Source organism: Oncorhynchus keta, chromosome 3 (genome assembly GCF_023373465.1).
Source record: "Oncorhynchus keta strain PuntledgeMale-10-30-2019 chromosome 3, Oket_V2, whole genome shotgun sequence".
Lineage (NCBI taxonomy): Eukaryota > Metazoa > Chordata > Actinopteri > Salmoniformes > Salmonidae > Oncorhynchus > Oncorhynchus keta.
Window position 1 is genome coordinate 5,043,568 of NC_068423.1, and position 15,635 is coordinate 5,059,202.

At 42.1% G+C, this 15,635-nt stretch overlaps 1 protein-coding gene across 1 annotated transcript in view; it reads right to left on the minus strand.

The window, feature by feature from the left end:
- The window catches only part of ngfrb (nerve growth factor receptor b), a 72,957-nt gene that overhangs the window by 14,305 nt on the left and 43,017 nt on the right, over nt 1-15,635 (minus strand). The window lies entirely within an intron of this gene.

The window sequence follows — 15,635 nt, forward strand, 5'->3', positions numbered from 1 at the left end:
ACCGGTACAGAGTCAATGTGCGGGGGCACCGGTGTCGAGGTAATTGAGGTAACATGTACAAGTAGGTAGAGTTATTAAAGTGACTATGCAGTAATAATAGAGAGTAGAAGGGGAGGGGGGCAATGCAAATAGTCTGGGGAGCCATTTGATTAGATGTTCAGGAGTCTTATTGCTTGGTGGTAGCAGCTGTTTATAGAAGCCTCTTAGACCTAGACTTGGCGCTCCGTTACCGCTTGCCGTGCGGTAGCAGAGAGAACAGTCTATGAATAGGTTGGCTCGGGACTGACAATTTTAGGGCCTTCCTCTGACATCGCCTGGTATAGAGGTCCTGGATGGCAGGAAGCTTGGCCCTGGAGATGTACTGGGCCATACGCACTACCCTCTACCATACCAGGCAGTGATGGTGCAGCTATAAAACCTTTTGAGGATCTGAGGACCCATGCCAAATCTTTTCAGTCTCCTGGGGGGGAATAGGTTCTGTCGTGCCCTCTTCATGATGTCTTGTTGTGCTTGGACCACGTTAGTTTGTTGGAATACCTAGGATAGGGTAAGTAAGGGTAAGTAATCCTTCTCACCCCCCTTCCCCCCTAAAAGATTTAGATGCAAGTGGCTGTTCCACTGGATGTCATAAGGTGTATGCACCAATTTGTAAGTCGCTCTGGATAAGAGCGTCTGCTAAATGACTTAAATGTAAAATGTAAATGGTGATGTGGACGCCAAGGAACTTGAAGCTCTCAACCTGCTCCACTACAGCCCAGTTGATGAGAATGGGGGTATGCTCGGGCCTCCTTTTCCTTTTCCCTGTGCCCAAGTGTTCCTGGGCACCGGGACTATGGTGGTCTGCTTGAAACATGTTGGTATTACAGACTCAGACAGGGGGAGGTTTGAAAATGTCAGTGAAGACACCTGCCAGTTGGTCAGCGCATGGTCGGAGTTCAAGTCCTGGTAATCCGTCTGGCCCTGCGGCCTTGTGAATGTTGACCTGTTTAAAGGTCTTACTCACATCGGCTGCGGAGAGCGAGATCACACAGTCGTCTGGAACAGCTGATGCTCTCATCCATGATTCAGTGTTACTTGCCTCGAAGAGAGCATAAAAGTTATTTAGCTCGTCTGGTAGGCTTGTGTCACTGGGCAGCTCTCGACTGTGCTTCCTTTTGTAGTCTGTAATAGTTTGCAAGCCCTTCCACATCTGACGAGTGTTGGAGACGGTGTCGTACAATTTGATCTTAGTCCCGTATTGACGCTAGGGAATTTTTCTTGAAATTTCCCATGAGAAATTAAGCCCTGGAATTTGGGGAATTTTGCTTAAATTCCTCCAAAAAGTTAGCTCATAACAGTGAACCTTTTTTTGTGGTATACACATAAGGCAATTCTAGGTCTTGTAGTATATTTCGGTTAAACTATACCCAATTCAATGGAATTGCAAGCATCTGCATGCACAGTGCATTCTTCCATCACATGTGCAGTGCACTCTTCCATCACATGTACAGCTGATTCTCAAGGTCGTGCGCACTAATGAGATGCTATTGAGCCCACCCTAATACACTGTCTGAGCCAAGGACTACATGCTTTCTGGTAAGATATGGAAGCCTGAGAGGAAGACAACCAAAGTTTTAGTTTCTAGACTATCATTTTACAGATGTATGTTGAAAATGTTTTTGGGAGACGCGATGGATCATTGGGGAACGTTCAATATTCCCTTTCTTTTGTTGTTCAGTGAAATCATCCCATGTGAAGAGTCAACTCATTTAATTTAAGTTCAATTCGTAACTAAATCGTTTTTTTTTATTTCTATTGGAAGGATTTCATAATTTGCAATTATGTCTACTTATGATAAGGTAAAAGGTTTATGTTTCTGTCTCCATATGATATGGTAAATATGTCCAATGCAAAAAACATCTACATTTAAATGGCATTAATATGTCTTTGCATATATTTCCTTTAATCCAAATATATTCACATTAATTCCCATATATTCCTGTTAATTCCCACGAAAAGTTTCCACCTTTGAATATTCCCCAAAAGGTGCAACCCTAATTGCATGTTTGATGGTTTGTCGGATGGAATAGCGGGATTTTTGGGTTAGAGTCCTGTTCCGTGAAAGCGGCAGGTCCACCCTTCACCCTAGCTCAGTGTGAATGTTGCCTGTAATCTATCGCTTCTGGTTGGGGTATGTACGTACAGTCACGGTGGGGACGATGTCATCGATGCACTTATTGATGAAGCCAGTGACTGATTTGGTGTACTCCTCAATGCCATCGGAAGAATCCCGGAGCATATTTCAGTCTGTGCAAGCAAAATAGTCCTGTAGTTTTAACATCTGCTTCATCAGACCACTTTTTTATAGACTGAGTCACTTGTGCTTCCTGCTTTAATTTTCCTTGTAAGCAGGAATCAGGAGGATAGAATTATGGTCAGCTTTGACAAATGGAGGGCGAGGGAGAGCTTTGTACGCGTCTCTGTGTGTGGAGTAAAGGTGGTCTAGAGTTTTTATTTACATTTAACATGCTGATAGAAATGAGATAAAACTGATTTGTTTCCCTGCATTAAAGTCCCGGCCACTAGGAGCGCCGACCTGTAGATGAGAGTTTTCCTGTTTGCTTATGGCGGTATACAGCTCATTGAGTGCAGTTGTAGTGCCAGCATCAGTCTGGGGTGGTATGTAGACAGCTACGTAAAATACAGATGAAAACGCTCTAGCTAGATAGTGTGGTCTACAGCTTATCATGAGATACTCTACCTCAGGTGAGCAAAACTTCAATACCCCCTTTGACACCATGTGTGCACCAGCAGTTGTTTACAAATATACATAGGCCACCGCCCCGTGTCTTACCAGAGGCTGCTGTTCTATCCTACCGATAGAGAATATAGCCTGCCAGCCGTTATTAATGTCATCGTTCAGGCACGACTCGGTGAAACATAAGATATTACAGTTTTGAATGTCCTGTTGGTAGGATATACGTGCTTTCAGTTCGTCCCATTTATTTTCCAGAGATTGAACGTTGGCTAACAGTACGAATGACAAAGGCAGATTAGCCACTCGTCGCCTGATCCTCACAGGGCACCCCGATCTCTTTCCACGAAACCTCTGTTTCTTTCTCCTGCGAATGACGGAGATGAGGGCCTGTTCGGGTGTTTGGAGTATATCCTTCCCGTCCGACTCATTAAAGAAAAATGATTTGTTCAATTCGAGGTGAGTAATCACTGTCCAGAAACTCTTTTCGGTCATTAAAGATGGTAGCAGCAGCATTATGTACAAAATAAGTTACAGACAATGCGGGGAAAAAAGTAGCACGGTTGTTTAAGAGCTAATAAAATGGCAGCCATCCTCTCCGGCGCCATCATGTCATCATGGCTGCCCTTTTACGGGCTCCTAACCAATAGTGTTATTGTGTGTGTTTTTTCGCGTTATTTGTAACTCCTTTTGTACATAATGTTTCTGCCACCATCTCTTATAACTGAAAAGAGCTTCTGGATATCAGAACAGCGTTTTCTCTCCTCGTACTGGACAAAGATATTTTCTCTAACGAGTCGGACGTGAAGGATTTCACTTCGGACACCCGACAAGGTCCAAATCCCTGTCCTTTGCACGAAGAAGAGACAGAGATATCTGAGACTTAGGTCAGGGTGCCTTCAGGACTCCTGAACAGCTAATCAAATGACTACCCGGACTATTTGCATTGGCCCCAATTTTTATGCTTCTGCTACTCTTATCTAAGTATAGTCACTTTACCTCTATCTACATGTACATATTACCTCAATTATCTCGACTAACCTGTGCCCCCGCACATTGACTCTGTACCAGTACCCCTTGTATATAGCCTCGCTACTGTTATTTTATTGTTGCTCTTGAAAAACATTTGACTTCAGTTTATTTTAGTAAATACTTTCTTCACACTTACTTTTCTTAAAGCTGCATTGTTGGTTAAAGGGGTTGTTAGTAAGCATTTCACTGTAAGGTCTACACCTGCGCATGTGACAAATAACACTTGATTTGATTTGATATTGTATCAGTTAACATGTATTGTACGACGACTTACTGCTAAACTCCCTCCTTTGTACAATATCAAATATTAAGTCCTTTCCCTCACTATCTTAACCCACCATACAATCAACATCTACTTCAGTTTTCTCCGAATCCTGTCTTGAAATACACATTTGCCACTTGAACTTTCAGGCAGATAATGTATTGAGAACAGGATTTAGCCCTCTGTATCTATCTCCATATTTGAAGTATTGTTATCAGTTTGTGTTTCATACAAACACCCGTAGATACTCAGGGAGAGGCCTGATAAGGGGGACCCCCCCTCCACCTCTACAACCCCAGCCTGGAGCCTCAATATGGAGACTGTTCCCTCTGTCACAGGTGGTGGCAGATGGAGAAACATATTGTGAGTCCTGATACCCTGCCCATATGGAGGTTTTAGGGACCTAAGATGTGGGGTGGGTATAGACCCCAAGGATGGAAACAGGAGTGAGCCTACAGGAGTTGAATTCGGCACAAGTAGCCCTGGGCCTGACAGTGTAGACAATCCCCCCTTAAGCTCAACCTCATGCACACACCCACGCACCCACACACGCACCATGCTCTCTTGTCCTGTAACTGTCAGTAATTGACTCCATTTTGAGGAGTAGCTCGAAAACCCAGGAGAAGGTGGGTATACTTAACAGAGAACTTCTCCCTACACACACGCGCGCACACACACACACACACACACACACACACACACACACACACACACACACACACACACACACACACACACACACACACACACACACACACACACACACACACACACACACACACACACACACACTTGACTTCCTCCTCCTATCCATCCCACATCACTTGGCCATTTCCCATACCCCCAAGGAGTCATTACCAGAGTAAGAGCCCGTGCTTCCATCCATCCGGCCCACTTTCCCTCTCTCTCTCACCATTAACACCTAGCGGGCATGTTCACTCTTCAGCGCTGGCTGCTGATGTGGAAAACTATCCACGTCTGTAGTTTTACTTACAGTTACTCACATCAACAGGAACTCATCCGACAGCACTAAATGACTCAGGAGAGTTGCTTTGCATTGGGGAAGGAGATGGTAGTCGTTTTTTTTAACGCTAATGTGGTGAAATAATTAGTGAGACCTTGTTGTGATTGCGACTCAAGGGGAGCAGGTCAGGGGAGGGGTCAGTAGTGTGGAAGGAGAGGATACATTTTTAGTATGCTGTCTTAGTAGTGACCGATGTCAATGACCGGAAGTGTTCAATTAGTTTGACATGTAACTGGGTTTTTGCTTCATGAGCCCGCTGCGTTTGAACTGTACAGAATTCTACAATTAGAAATACATTGAACGTCACATTTGTGCATACATTTTATTTACATCTTTGACTGCTTTCCCATATTTCATATATCTCATGTTATTAAGGGTCCTAGTCATAACTTCATAGCAGCTCTGACCATGAATACAAAAACAAAACAAAACAGATCCTTTCTTTTATTTTGTTGTGCAATTTACAGGCTTGTGTGACCGCGTGACCGACGAGCCAGCCTACTGATTCACTTGAGGCCGAGTTTGTTCAAACTTACTTATCTTGTCTGACTGCAGATCAGTTCTAGTGGTGCATGTTCGATTGCAGGTGTTGTTAATAACAGACAGTTAGTCTGATTGTTTTGTCTGGCCGCTAGTTTACTGGTAGATTGCAGGTGTGTTAAAGTTTATTTTTCTGGCTGATGCTTGTTTGTCTGACTGCTAGGTGGTCTGACTATGGCCTCCCGTGACTGCCAGGTCAGTGAATGGTCCACCTGCTGTGTTCAATGAGCCTTGTGCTTCAGTCAAGTGGCCTCTCCGTGGGTTCAGCCTACTCAGCAGAACACAGCTTAGACGCAGGTGGCTGACGCCAGCTCCTTTTTTTCTCTCTCTTTCTGGTTACCCTTTCTTTACCCCTTTCTACTGATGTGCATTACTCTAACCTGGCTTCTGTAGCTTCACCCTGTAAGCATTTGAGGAGGTTCATTGTTTTTTAAATAATTCATGCGCTCAAAATCAATTGCTAGCAACTGACCACCACTACACAGAAAAAAAAGGAACATTTCGAGAACAATGATAGGTTAACGCTAATACGCAACACAGGAAAAAAACGCAAATGTTTCGATTGGATTTCTAAACAAATAGACTATCATTAAAGGGAACTAAGCTGATTGACTGCCTAATTGACAACTTTTTGTTCACTTCTTTTGATAATTGCTATTTCCCCCCAACTCTTACACAAGGACACATCAACAGATTTGTTACCAAGTCAGCTTGGGGATTTGCAACAGAGACCTTTCTGTTACTGGCCCAACACTCTTAACCACTAGGCTACCTGCTGCCTGTCTCTACTACTAGTTCATGACATTTCCTCCTCTCTCATCATCATGACTTCTCCCTCTTTTACTACCCCCTCCCCCACCACGCCCACCACTCCCTTCATTACACCCCTCCACCCACCCAACAAGAAAGGACACCAGACACCCTACACTGACAGAGATCCCCTTTGTCGGGCACAAATGTGCCCTCTCTTTCTCTCCCTCACTCCCTCTTTCTCTTTCTATCAGAATATGCCATCTCTCTTACTTGCCCCCTTGTCCATTCCTTATCTCCCTCTCCATCAAGCCATATGCACTTTCCTTTGTCTCCATCCCCAACTCACTTGGACCTCACAGTCTCTCTCTCTTCCTCTTTCACTTTCTTTCTTTCTTTCTCTCGCTCTCTCTCTCTCTCTCTCTCTCTCTCTCTCTCTCTCTCTCTCTCACACACACACACACACACAAACACCCTCTTTGGCTCGCTCTCTCTTATACCGTATTTCTGTCTCTCTCTCGCTGTCTGTCTGTTTCTGCATCTCTCTCTCTCTCTCTCTCTCTCTCTCTCTCTCTCTCTCTCTCTCTCTCTCTCTCTCTCTCTCTCTCTCTCTCTCTTTATCTCTGTATGATGGAGAGAGGAAGCCGTACACTCTAAAGTGCCCTTTACTAGCGTGACTGAGTGCTGCTCACAGTGCAATGAATGGCCACACTGGGAGTGACCTTATCCTCCTCCTCTTCCACAGCATTCTGCTGAGCTCAGCTCATACAGTATCCCTAGAGCAGGAGAAGTGGCCCTTGGTTTGTACTTATAAGAGCTTGTGTGTGTAACCTCAAGTTAGGATTGAGCCCTGTTATTGTATCACTCAGTACAGACAGTACGGCAGGAGAAGCTCCGACCCCCTTTCATTTTCAACAAGGGCATGAAGAGAAATGTGAATGGATTGTGTGAAGGTGAGCGAAGAGAACCCTGCTTGCGGCGCGGCAGAAAAAGTTGAGCGCTTCACTACTTTATTCAAATTTCACACGGCCACCGCTGCTGTTAACCAATCAGGTGAGGAGCAGATGTTTGCTTGAAAGTCTTCAGTTCATAAAACATATAGTAGTTCCGCCAGTCATTTGTTCTGAGCAAGCGACATTTTAAAAAGGATGGAAGAAAGCCAATCATCGGTTCTGTTTTTCAACTATATATGATGTTGGCTTTGCTAGAATACAGAGACTAAATCAAAAGGTCAATGTCATGAAGGAGGATTTTAGAGATCGTTGGTGTTGATGGTGAATGAAGAGAAGTTTGCACAACATTGTTTGCTTGTGCTGCTAGCTAGTTATGAACCTCAATCGACCTAGACCTAAACTTCAAAATTGTGATCAAAAAAATTGTGATCAAATTAAATTCTGAAATTTGCCCACCAAATGATAGAAATTTACAGTAACACAAATTATAACATTGTAAATAAAGCTCTAAGTATGAATTTCCCATGCAATATGCTACCAATTGGATTATGGTATCTTAACATTATGATTCTTATAAGTTATAGCTCATGGCTCTTATACCTGTGTAATGACATAGATGATTAGAGCTCACTTCCTATAAATTACAGTCCATGGGCCTGCATGTAAAATACACATGAATGGGTACTTTGGGTAAAGTACATTGTGAGAATTCACCCACCATCAACACCAACAATCTCTGCAAACCTCCTCCATGCAATTGACCTTCTGATTTTGTTTCAGTATTATAAAAACATTCTCAGCAAATAAACCAGGTAGAATTACAAGACTCCCCACGTCCCCACTATTTTCCTTAAAAGGAAAAAAAAATGTGTATAATTAGCCTACACATTTCAGATCCTTATTTTCACATGCAGCGCTGTACCCAGAATACAAGGGTTGGATTTGCACTTAACAATTTCGATTATGTCAGAAGAATCACATCGAAAAATCTGTCTTTTTGTTAGCCTCATATCTGCTGGTATCATTCTAACTTGAAAATATTTCGCTAGATCAACAAACAAAGTGCGAGTTTTTAGTCATTCTTTGCTTCAGATGTACAATGACAAGGGACGCATTGCGCGTGCCCATAAGGCCAGTAATGCCATCATACTGAAGGCATTTGGCTGCATTGGTGATGCATGCCATTATGGTACGTTCACACGCCTGATATCCTGAGAGAGTAAACAATCGAGAGGGAAAAAAAACAGATTGGAGAGCACATAACAGGACCCCCAAAAAGTTGTGTTCGTCGGAGAAATCAACATAGAAACACAGACAAAATTGGAGACAGATCCTCTTCACCCCTTTTTATTGCAGAATTCTGATCTGTGAACGTTGACACTAGTTCATCTTGAATAATAGTTGTAAGTTAACCATTCAGATCAGTTTAAACCCTTCACGTCAATGAGTCCACATTGAATAAATCAACATATCATTTCAAAATGTACAAATAAGTGAACTTGTTTGTAAATTATTCTGTGCCCAGCACAGATCTGGGGAAGGGTACCAAAAAATGTCTGCAGCATTGAAGTCCCCAAGAACACAGTGGCCTCCATCATTGTTAAATGGAAAACGTCTGGAACCACCAAGACTCTTCCTAGAGCTGGCCGCCCGGCCAAACTGAGCAATCGGGGGAGAAGGGCCTCGGTAAGGGAGGTGACCAAGAATCATATGGTCACTCTGAGAGAGTTACAGAGTTCATTTGTGGAGATGGGAGAACCTTCCAGAAGGAAAACTATCTCTGCAGCGCTCCACCAATCAGACCTTTATGGTAGTGGCCAGACAGAAGTCACTCCTCAGTAAAAGGCACATGACAGCCCGCTTGGAGTTTGCCAAAAGGCAACTAAAGGACTCTCAGACCATGAGAAAAAAAAGATTCTTTGGTCTGATGAAACCAAAATTGAACGCATTGGCCTGAATGCCAAGCATCACATCTGGAGTAAATCTGACACCATCCCTACGATGAAGCATGGTGGTGGCAGCATTATGCTGTGGGGATGTTTATCAAAGGCAGGGACTGGGAGCCTAGTCAGGATCGAGGGAAAGATGAACGGAGCAAAGTACAGAGAGTTCTTTGATGAAAACCTGCTCCAGAGCACTCAGGACTGGGGTGAAGGTTCAGCTTCCAATAGGACAATGACCCTAAGCAGACAGCCAAGACAACACACGAGTGGCTTCAGAACAAGTCTCTGAATGTCAAGGAGTGGCCCAATCAGAGCCCGAACTTGAACCTGATCGAACATCCCTGGGGAGACCAGAAAATAGCTGTGCAGCGACGCTCCCCATCCAACCTGACAGAGCTTGAGAGGACCTGCAGAGAAGAATGGGCAAAACTCCCCAAATACAGGTGTGCCAAGCTTGTAGCGTCATACCCAAGAAGACTCGAGGCTGTAATCGCTGCCAAAGGTGCTTCAACAGTAGACTGTTTTTGCTTTGTCATTATGGGGCATTGTGTGTCGTGTGATGAGGGGAAAAAAACAATTTAATCAATTTTGGAACAAGGCTGTAACATATCAAAATGTGGGAAAAGTCAAGGGGTGTGAATAAGTTCCAAATGCACTGTACCTGCACTATCTAACGAGTAGCCTACTTTCTCCCTTTGACCAGTTTTCATTGCTGTTATCTACAAATATATTTAGAGCATGTGTTTTTAATTTACAATGATAAATAGGCCTACATCAAGATAACAAGCTAATATGAAGTTAGCTCGTTGATGATATTTCACTTAACGTATTGTACTGTAACTTCTGAAGTTGGCTAGCCAGCTCATTAGCCTACACACAGTGGCCGGCTGTAGTCAGCTAGCTAAACAACTAGCTAATAATACATAGTTTTTTATACTTTTCAAAATGTATTTACTTACTTGAATAGGTTCACGCCTACGCCCACGAAGCGGCCAATCCTTTTGATGCGAAGCGTTGTCAAGCGAATGGCAATGCTTCTGGTTTATTGTAAGTGGTCACTTTAAAGCTCAAACTGTTTTTTAAACTGTGCACACCCAAGGGCACATGTAACTTTCTCTCAAGCACTTAAAGTGATATAAAACATCTAAGACACATCAAAATCTCTTCTTTACTTAAGAGTTGTTGATTATCTTGTAGGCAGTGGAGAAGGTGAATAGCTTCAAGTTCCTTGGCGTAATCATCACGAGCAATCTGAAATGGTCCACTCACACAGACAGTACGGGGAAGAAGGCACAACAGTGCCTCTTCAACCTCAGGAGGCTGAAAACATTTGGCTTGGCCCCTATGACCCTCACAAACATTTACATTTACAGATGTACCATTGAGAGCATCCTGTCGGGCCGTATCAGCGCCTGGTACGGCAACTGCACCGTCCACAACCGCAGGGCTCTCCAGAGGGTAGTGCGGTCTGCCCAACACATCCCCGGGGGCACTCTGCCTACCCTCCAGGAGATCTACAGCACCTGGTGTCACAGGAAGGCCAAGAAGATCATCAAGGACCTCAGCCATCTCCGCCACCAGAGGTACAGCCTGTTCACCCTGCTATCATCCAGAAGGCGAGGTCAGTACAGGTGCTTCAAAAACTGCTTCCATCTCAAGGCCATCAGACTGTTAAATAGCCATCACAAGCCAGCCTCCACCCAGGACCCTACCCTGAACTTCGTCACTGTCACTAGCCGGCTGCCACCCGGCTCCTCAACCCTCCACCTTAGAGGCCACTGGCCTATGTACATAGACATGGAACACAGGTCATTTTAATAATGTTTACCTACTGTTTTACCCATTTCATGTGTATGTACTGTGTTCCAGTCAAGGCCATCCTATTCAACTATTGCTGCTCATATACTATTCAATCCAACATATTCTTGAGATATACTACATATTCTATCCACATACTGTCTATATATTTCTATTCCGGACTCCAAAATTGCTCGTCCTAAAATGTATATGTTTCTTAATTCCATTATTTTATTTTTAGATGTTAGATGTTAGATGTTGTGTGTATCGTTGTGTATTGTTATATACTACTGCACTGTTGGAACACAAGCATTTCGCTACACCCGCAATAACATCTGCTAAATATGTGTGTACGACCAATACAATTTGATTTGATTTGAGTTATTCTATTACGTTTTAACCCCAAGGACAGATGTGAACATGTTCATGTTGTAACTCAGAGCCTGTCTTGATAAAGCTCAAGTTATAAGGTACATACATGCACACAAAAACACACCCTGGCCTGAACACACCAAAACCCCAACAAAAACACACATGACATACCCAAAACACATCCAAGCCACTCTGAAAACCACTCAAAAAACATACTCAAAACACACCCCAAAACACACAGAACATACCCAAAACACACAGAAAAATGCACAAAAACACAGATATTCCATTACAAATACAGACAGTCAAGTCACAGTTCATGGGTGCTAAGTAGTTTTTACAGTGCAAGTACTGTACCAACAGTATAGCCTCTGTACCCAAAGTTGATTACACAGTGAATGTCAACATCATACATTGAAATGTGTTGCCAGTTGTTATTGGAATGATTGAAAAAAATCCTGTCTGGTTTTGTCTGTTTGTGAAAGACTTTAAGGGCACCATAACTCATAAGCAGCTACTGTAATTACACTTGTGAAGAGCCAAGTGTTCTTTCTGAAGTGTGTCCAAAAAGATATGGGCAAAGTTTATAATGTATGACCGCCAATATTTACCACGTTCTTGCCTGCATACTCCTTGTATACCTCCCGTGCACATACCGGCATAAGTGGTAGTAGTGGTGTGCAGTTGTGGGTGGGTGTCTATTTGAATAAATCCATTGAATATACACCATGAAAATCCATTATTAATATGTTTATGCAGATCCTAAGAAACATTATAATACTAATACAATAGAATGGCATATTTTGAGTTGAATTATGTTACATCCAAATGAATGAAATCAATAGTTCATTATTTTGTTCATGAAAACAGACGAGACACACCCCGATCACAGTCAACACACATATACTGTATTTTTTAGTAAGAATATAATTAAATATAACAGAATAAAATATAAATAATATTATTCCCATACAACGTGCCTCACGGCAACATGTGGAAGCACAATCCTAAACAAAAAGTAATCATTTGAAACAGAGCCAGAGGCAAGCCCATGCTTTTTTGATCAACGTTTAATCTCTTTCCTACCCTCACTCCGCTTTGTGAGGGAGTAGGCGCAGGGTTTTACATTTAGAGTATCTTCATCGTGATAGCGATAGAAAATACTAGCAATCTGTATGAATATATCGATTTCATAGCAGTCACTAATTAATTTTATTACCTCATATATTAGTCTCATTCTGAACGTGCCATAATATCCTATAAATCTGCACGAACCCTAGCATAAATGATGAATCAGCGATATACAAATTGGCTTAATTATTTATTTACTAACTAACTAAATAATCACACAGAATTACATAAACACACAAACAGGATAGCTTACACATTGATTACTACACAATGCAATGAAAAGTCCCTAGTGGACTAAACCGATATGACGGCTTGTAACACAAAATGGTGGAATCAAAAGAGAGGGAAAGCGAGAGACAAAGGAATTCCACTATCATACATAAAGCTGATTACTATGCTCATGGAAATGTGAATACTTTGCACATGAATGGCCGCTCATTCGAAAACAATTGCAATGTACATATTTACGTGTGAATGTCTTTGCTGTCTCTCTGTTGAAAACACTCGATCCATCCAACACTCGATCCATCTACGGGGAGTAATTCGACAGTGTCCTGGGTGGCTCGGACCACCCAGGACACTTGTTCAGAGTAGCTAGGCAACAACACAGCTAACAGAATCACTTCAAACTGAAGCTGGAAAGACGGCAAACTACAGTAGCAGCGCTTTGTTTCCTTTTACTTTTTTTCAAATTACATTTCTTTGTATCTATCCATAACATTGATGCCAGCTGATTCATGATTTTCGACTGGGTGAGTAACGCTGCCTGTCTGTCTTGTCCTGACTCGTTCATTACTATGCTGGAGATCGAATTTGAATATTGAAACAATGTTGCAAATATCGGAGAGACGGACAGCAAGGTTCATTCAAATCTCCTCTATTGAAAACTAAATTCAGTCGAAAAGAAATGTGAGATAATGTCTAGATGCTTTTTATAGTGGAGATCAAAGTTTATAAATTGCATGGCTGGTCTGATGACCAGATTTAGATTTAGCCGGTAGTAACTTGTGGAATAGACACCGGCTGGATCTCGAATTTTAACCAATCCGTATTCAGGATTAGACCCACCCGTTGTATAATTAAGCAAAATCCTGAGGAGGTGTGGCATATGTCCAATATACCAACTAAGGGCTGTTCTTGCACGACGCAATGCGGAGTGCCTGGACACCGCCTTTAGCCGTGGTATATTGGCCATATATCACAAACCCCTGAGGTGCATTATTGCTATTATAAACTGGTTACCAACATAATTAGAGCAGTAAAAATAAATGTTTTGTCATACCCATGGTATACGGTCTGATATACCACGGCTGTCAGCCAATCAGAATTCAGGGCTTGAACCACCCAGTTTATAATTCCCAATAGGTCAATATAATTCCCAATAGGTCATTATGAATAAAACATCACAATAAGTAATAAGTTTCAAAGCCTTCGATTTGCCTGCTAGGGGGCAAGGAGACCCCCCATCTCCGCTAAAACCTTTGATAACTGCATGCCATTTTCAAGGGATTGTTAAACAAATGTTAACTATTAGTTGTAATATCATCAACACTTGTAGAGTGTAGTCAGAACTTACACATTTCTGATTATTCTATGCTAACAATTGAGCACATTTGGCTCCATCATCAGAGTTATACAGCAAGTAACTGCATGCTTATCATGATCAGTAAACAGCAATTGATCATGTAATTTCAGATACATATGAGGGTAGTCTTATGTTATCTCTAAATATTGGCCACAATTAATTGGATATTTGAGTGAACTATACCTGACAAGTATGAGTGGTTTAGGTTCATTTCTCATCCTTTGTAGGCTCTGCCTGTTAAGCAGCAGGAGGTTTTGCCAATGCACTTTTAGCTGATAATGTTTACTTTGCAAGCTACAGGTAGAACCTTTGTACAGTTGGCTAAACATAGTGGTAGGTAGACCTAATGTTTGTTCCTCCAAACAACGTAGGCCTATCCAGCGAAGTTCGCTATCCTCTTTTTAACCTTGTTTTAAAGAGTGTTTAATCACGATTGCTGCTGACAGACATGATTGGATACATTGATTGATGGACCACGTCAAATTGGCTAGCTAACTAATAACAGATCACGTAAATATGGCTAGATAACCAGCTAACTTTCAGGGGATGAACTAGATGGCAATATATGACTGACCTGCTCGATTAGGTCCTACGTAGCTAAATTTGAAATTGTGTTTTTTTTCCTTGGATAAAAGTAGAGATTTAGAGCTAGAAAATGATATATCATACACTGCAGTTGAGGAACAATGGGAAATTAATTCTGATTTGAAAGTTGATAAACTTGTGACCCCACTTTTAAGAAAATGTATCTTGAATATTCTGGTACACCTACTGGAGAGCTTTTCTTTGTCTACACACCCATTCAGAATCGTTCATACACTCTTAAGCCTTAGCCCCGCCCATCTCTTTTAGGATTCACATGTGAGTCCATGTGCTAAACAGAGTAAGGTGGTGTAGTAAACAACCAAAGATTTTAAGACTAAAGTGGTTAAAGTAGTAGCAAAAATACACATTATCTGGTCCATTAGATTACCGTAATCACCTCTAGACACACCTGGCTAACTTGATGGGTCATACAATCATCTAGCAAAGTGGAGTATTTTGTTCAGACATGAAGCAAGCTAGCTAAACAATGGACCTAATGATGCTTTCAAGGCAACTGGGAACTTGGAAAAATACGAAGTCAAATCTTGACGTCAGCGATCAGGTCGGAAAGTCGGGGCTCTAGAAAGAGGCCTGAGTTCCCGAGTTGGAATTCTCGAGTTGGATGACAGTTCAAAATAATTTTTCCCAGTGGGAACTTATTTTTTTCAGAGTTCGCAGTTGTCTTGAATGCACTGAAGTCTGAGGTTTCTGAGTTGCTCGTTCCGAGTTCCCAGTTGTTTTGAATGCAGCAATAATCCCAACCCATTTACTACTAGCAATACAAACTGATTTTCATAACTAGCCACCATGCATGAATCTGCAGGAAGCTAAAGCTAACAAACTAGGTTCAATGTTAGCTAGATAACATTAGGCTATAACTGGAAATACAATTGGCTTTCTGAAATACGATTAATATTACTACAAAGA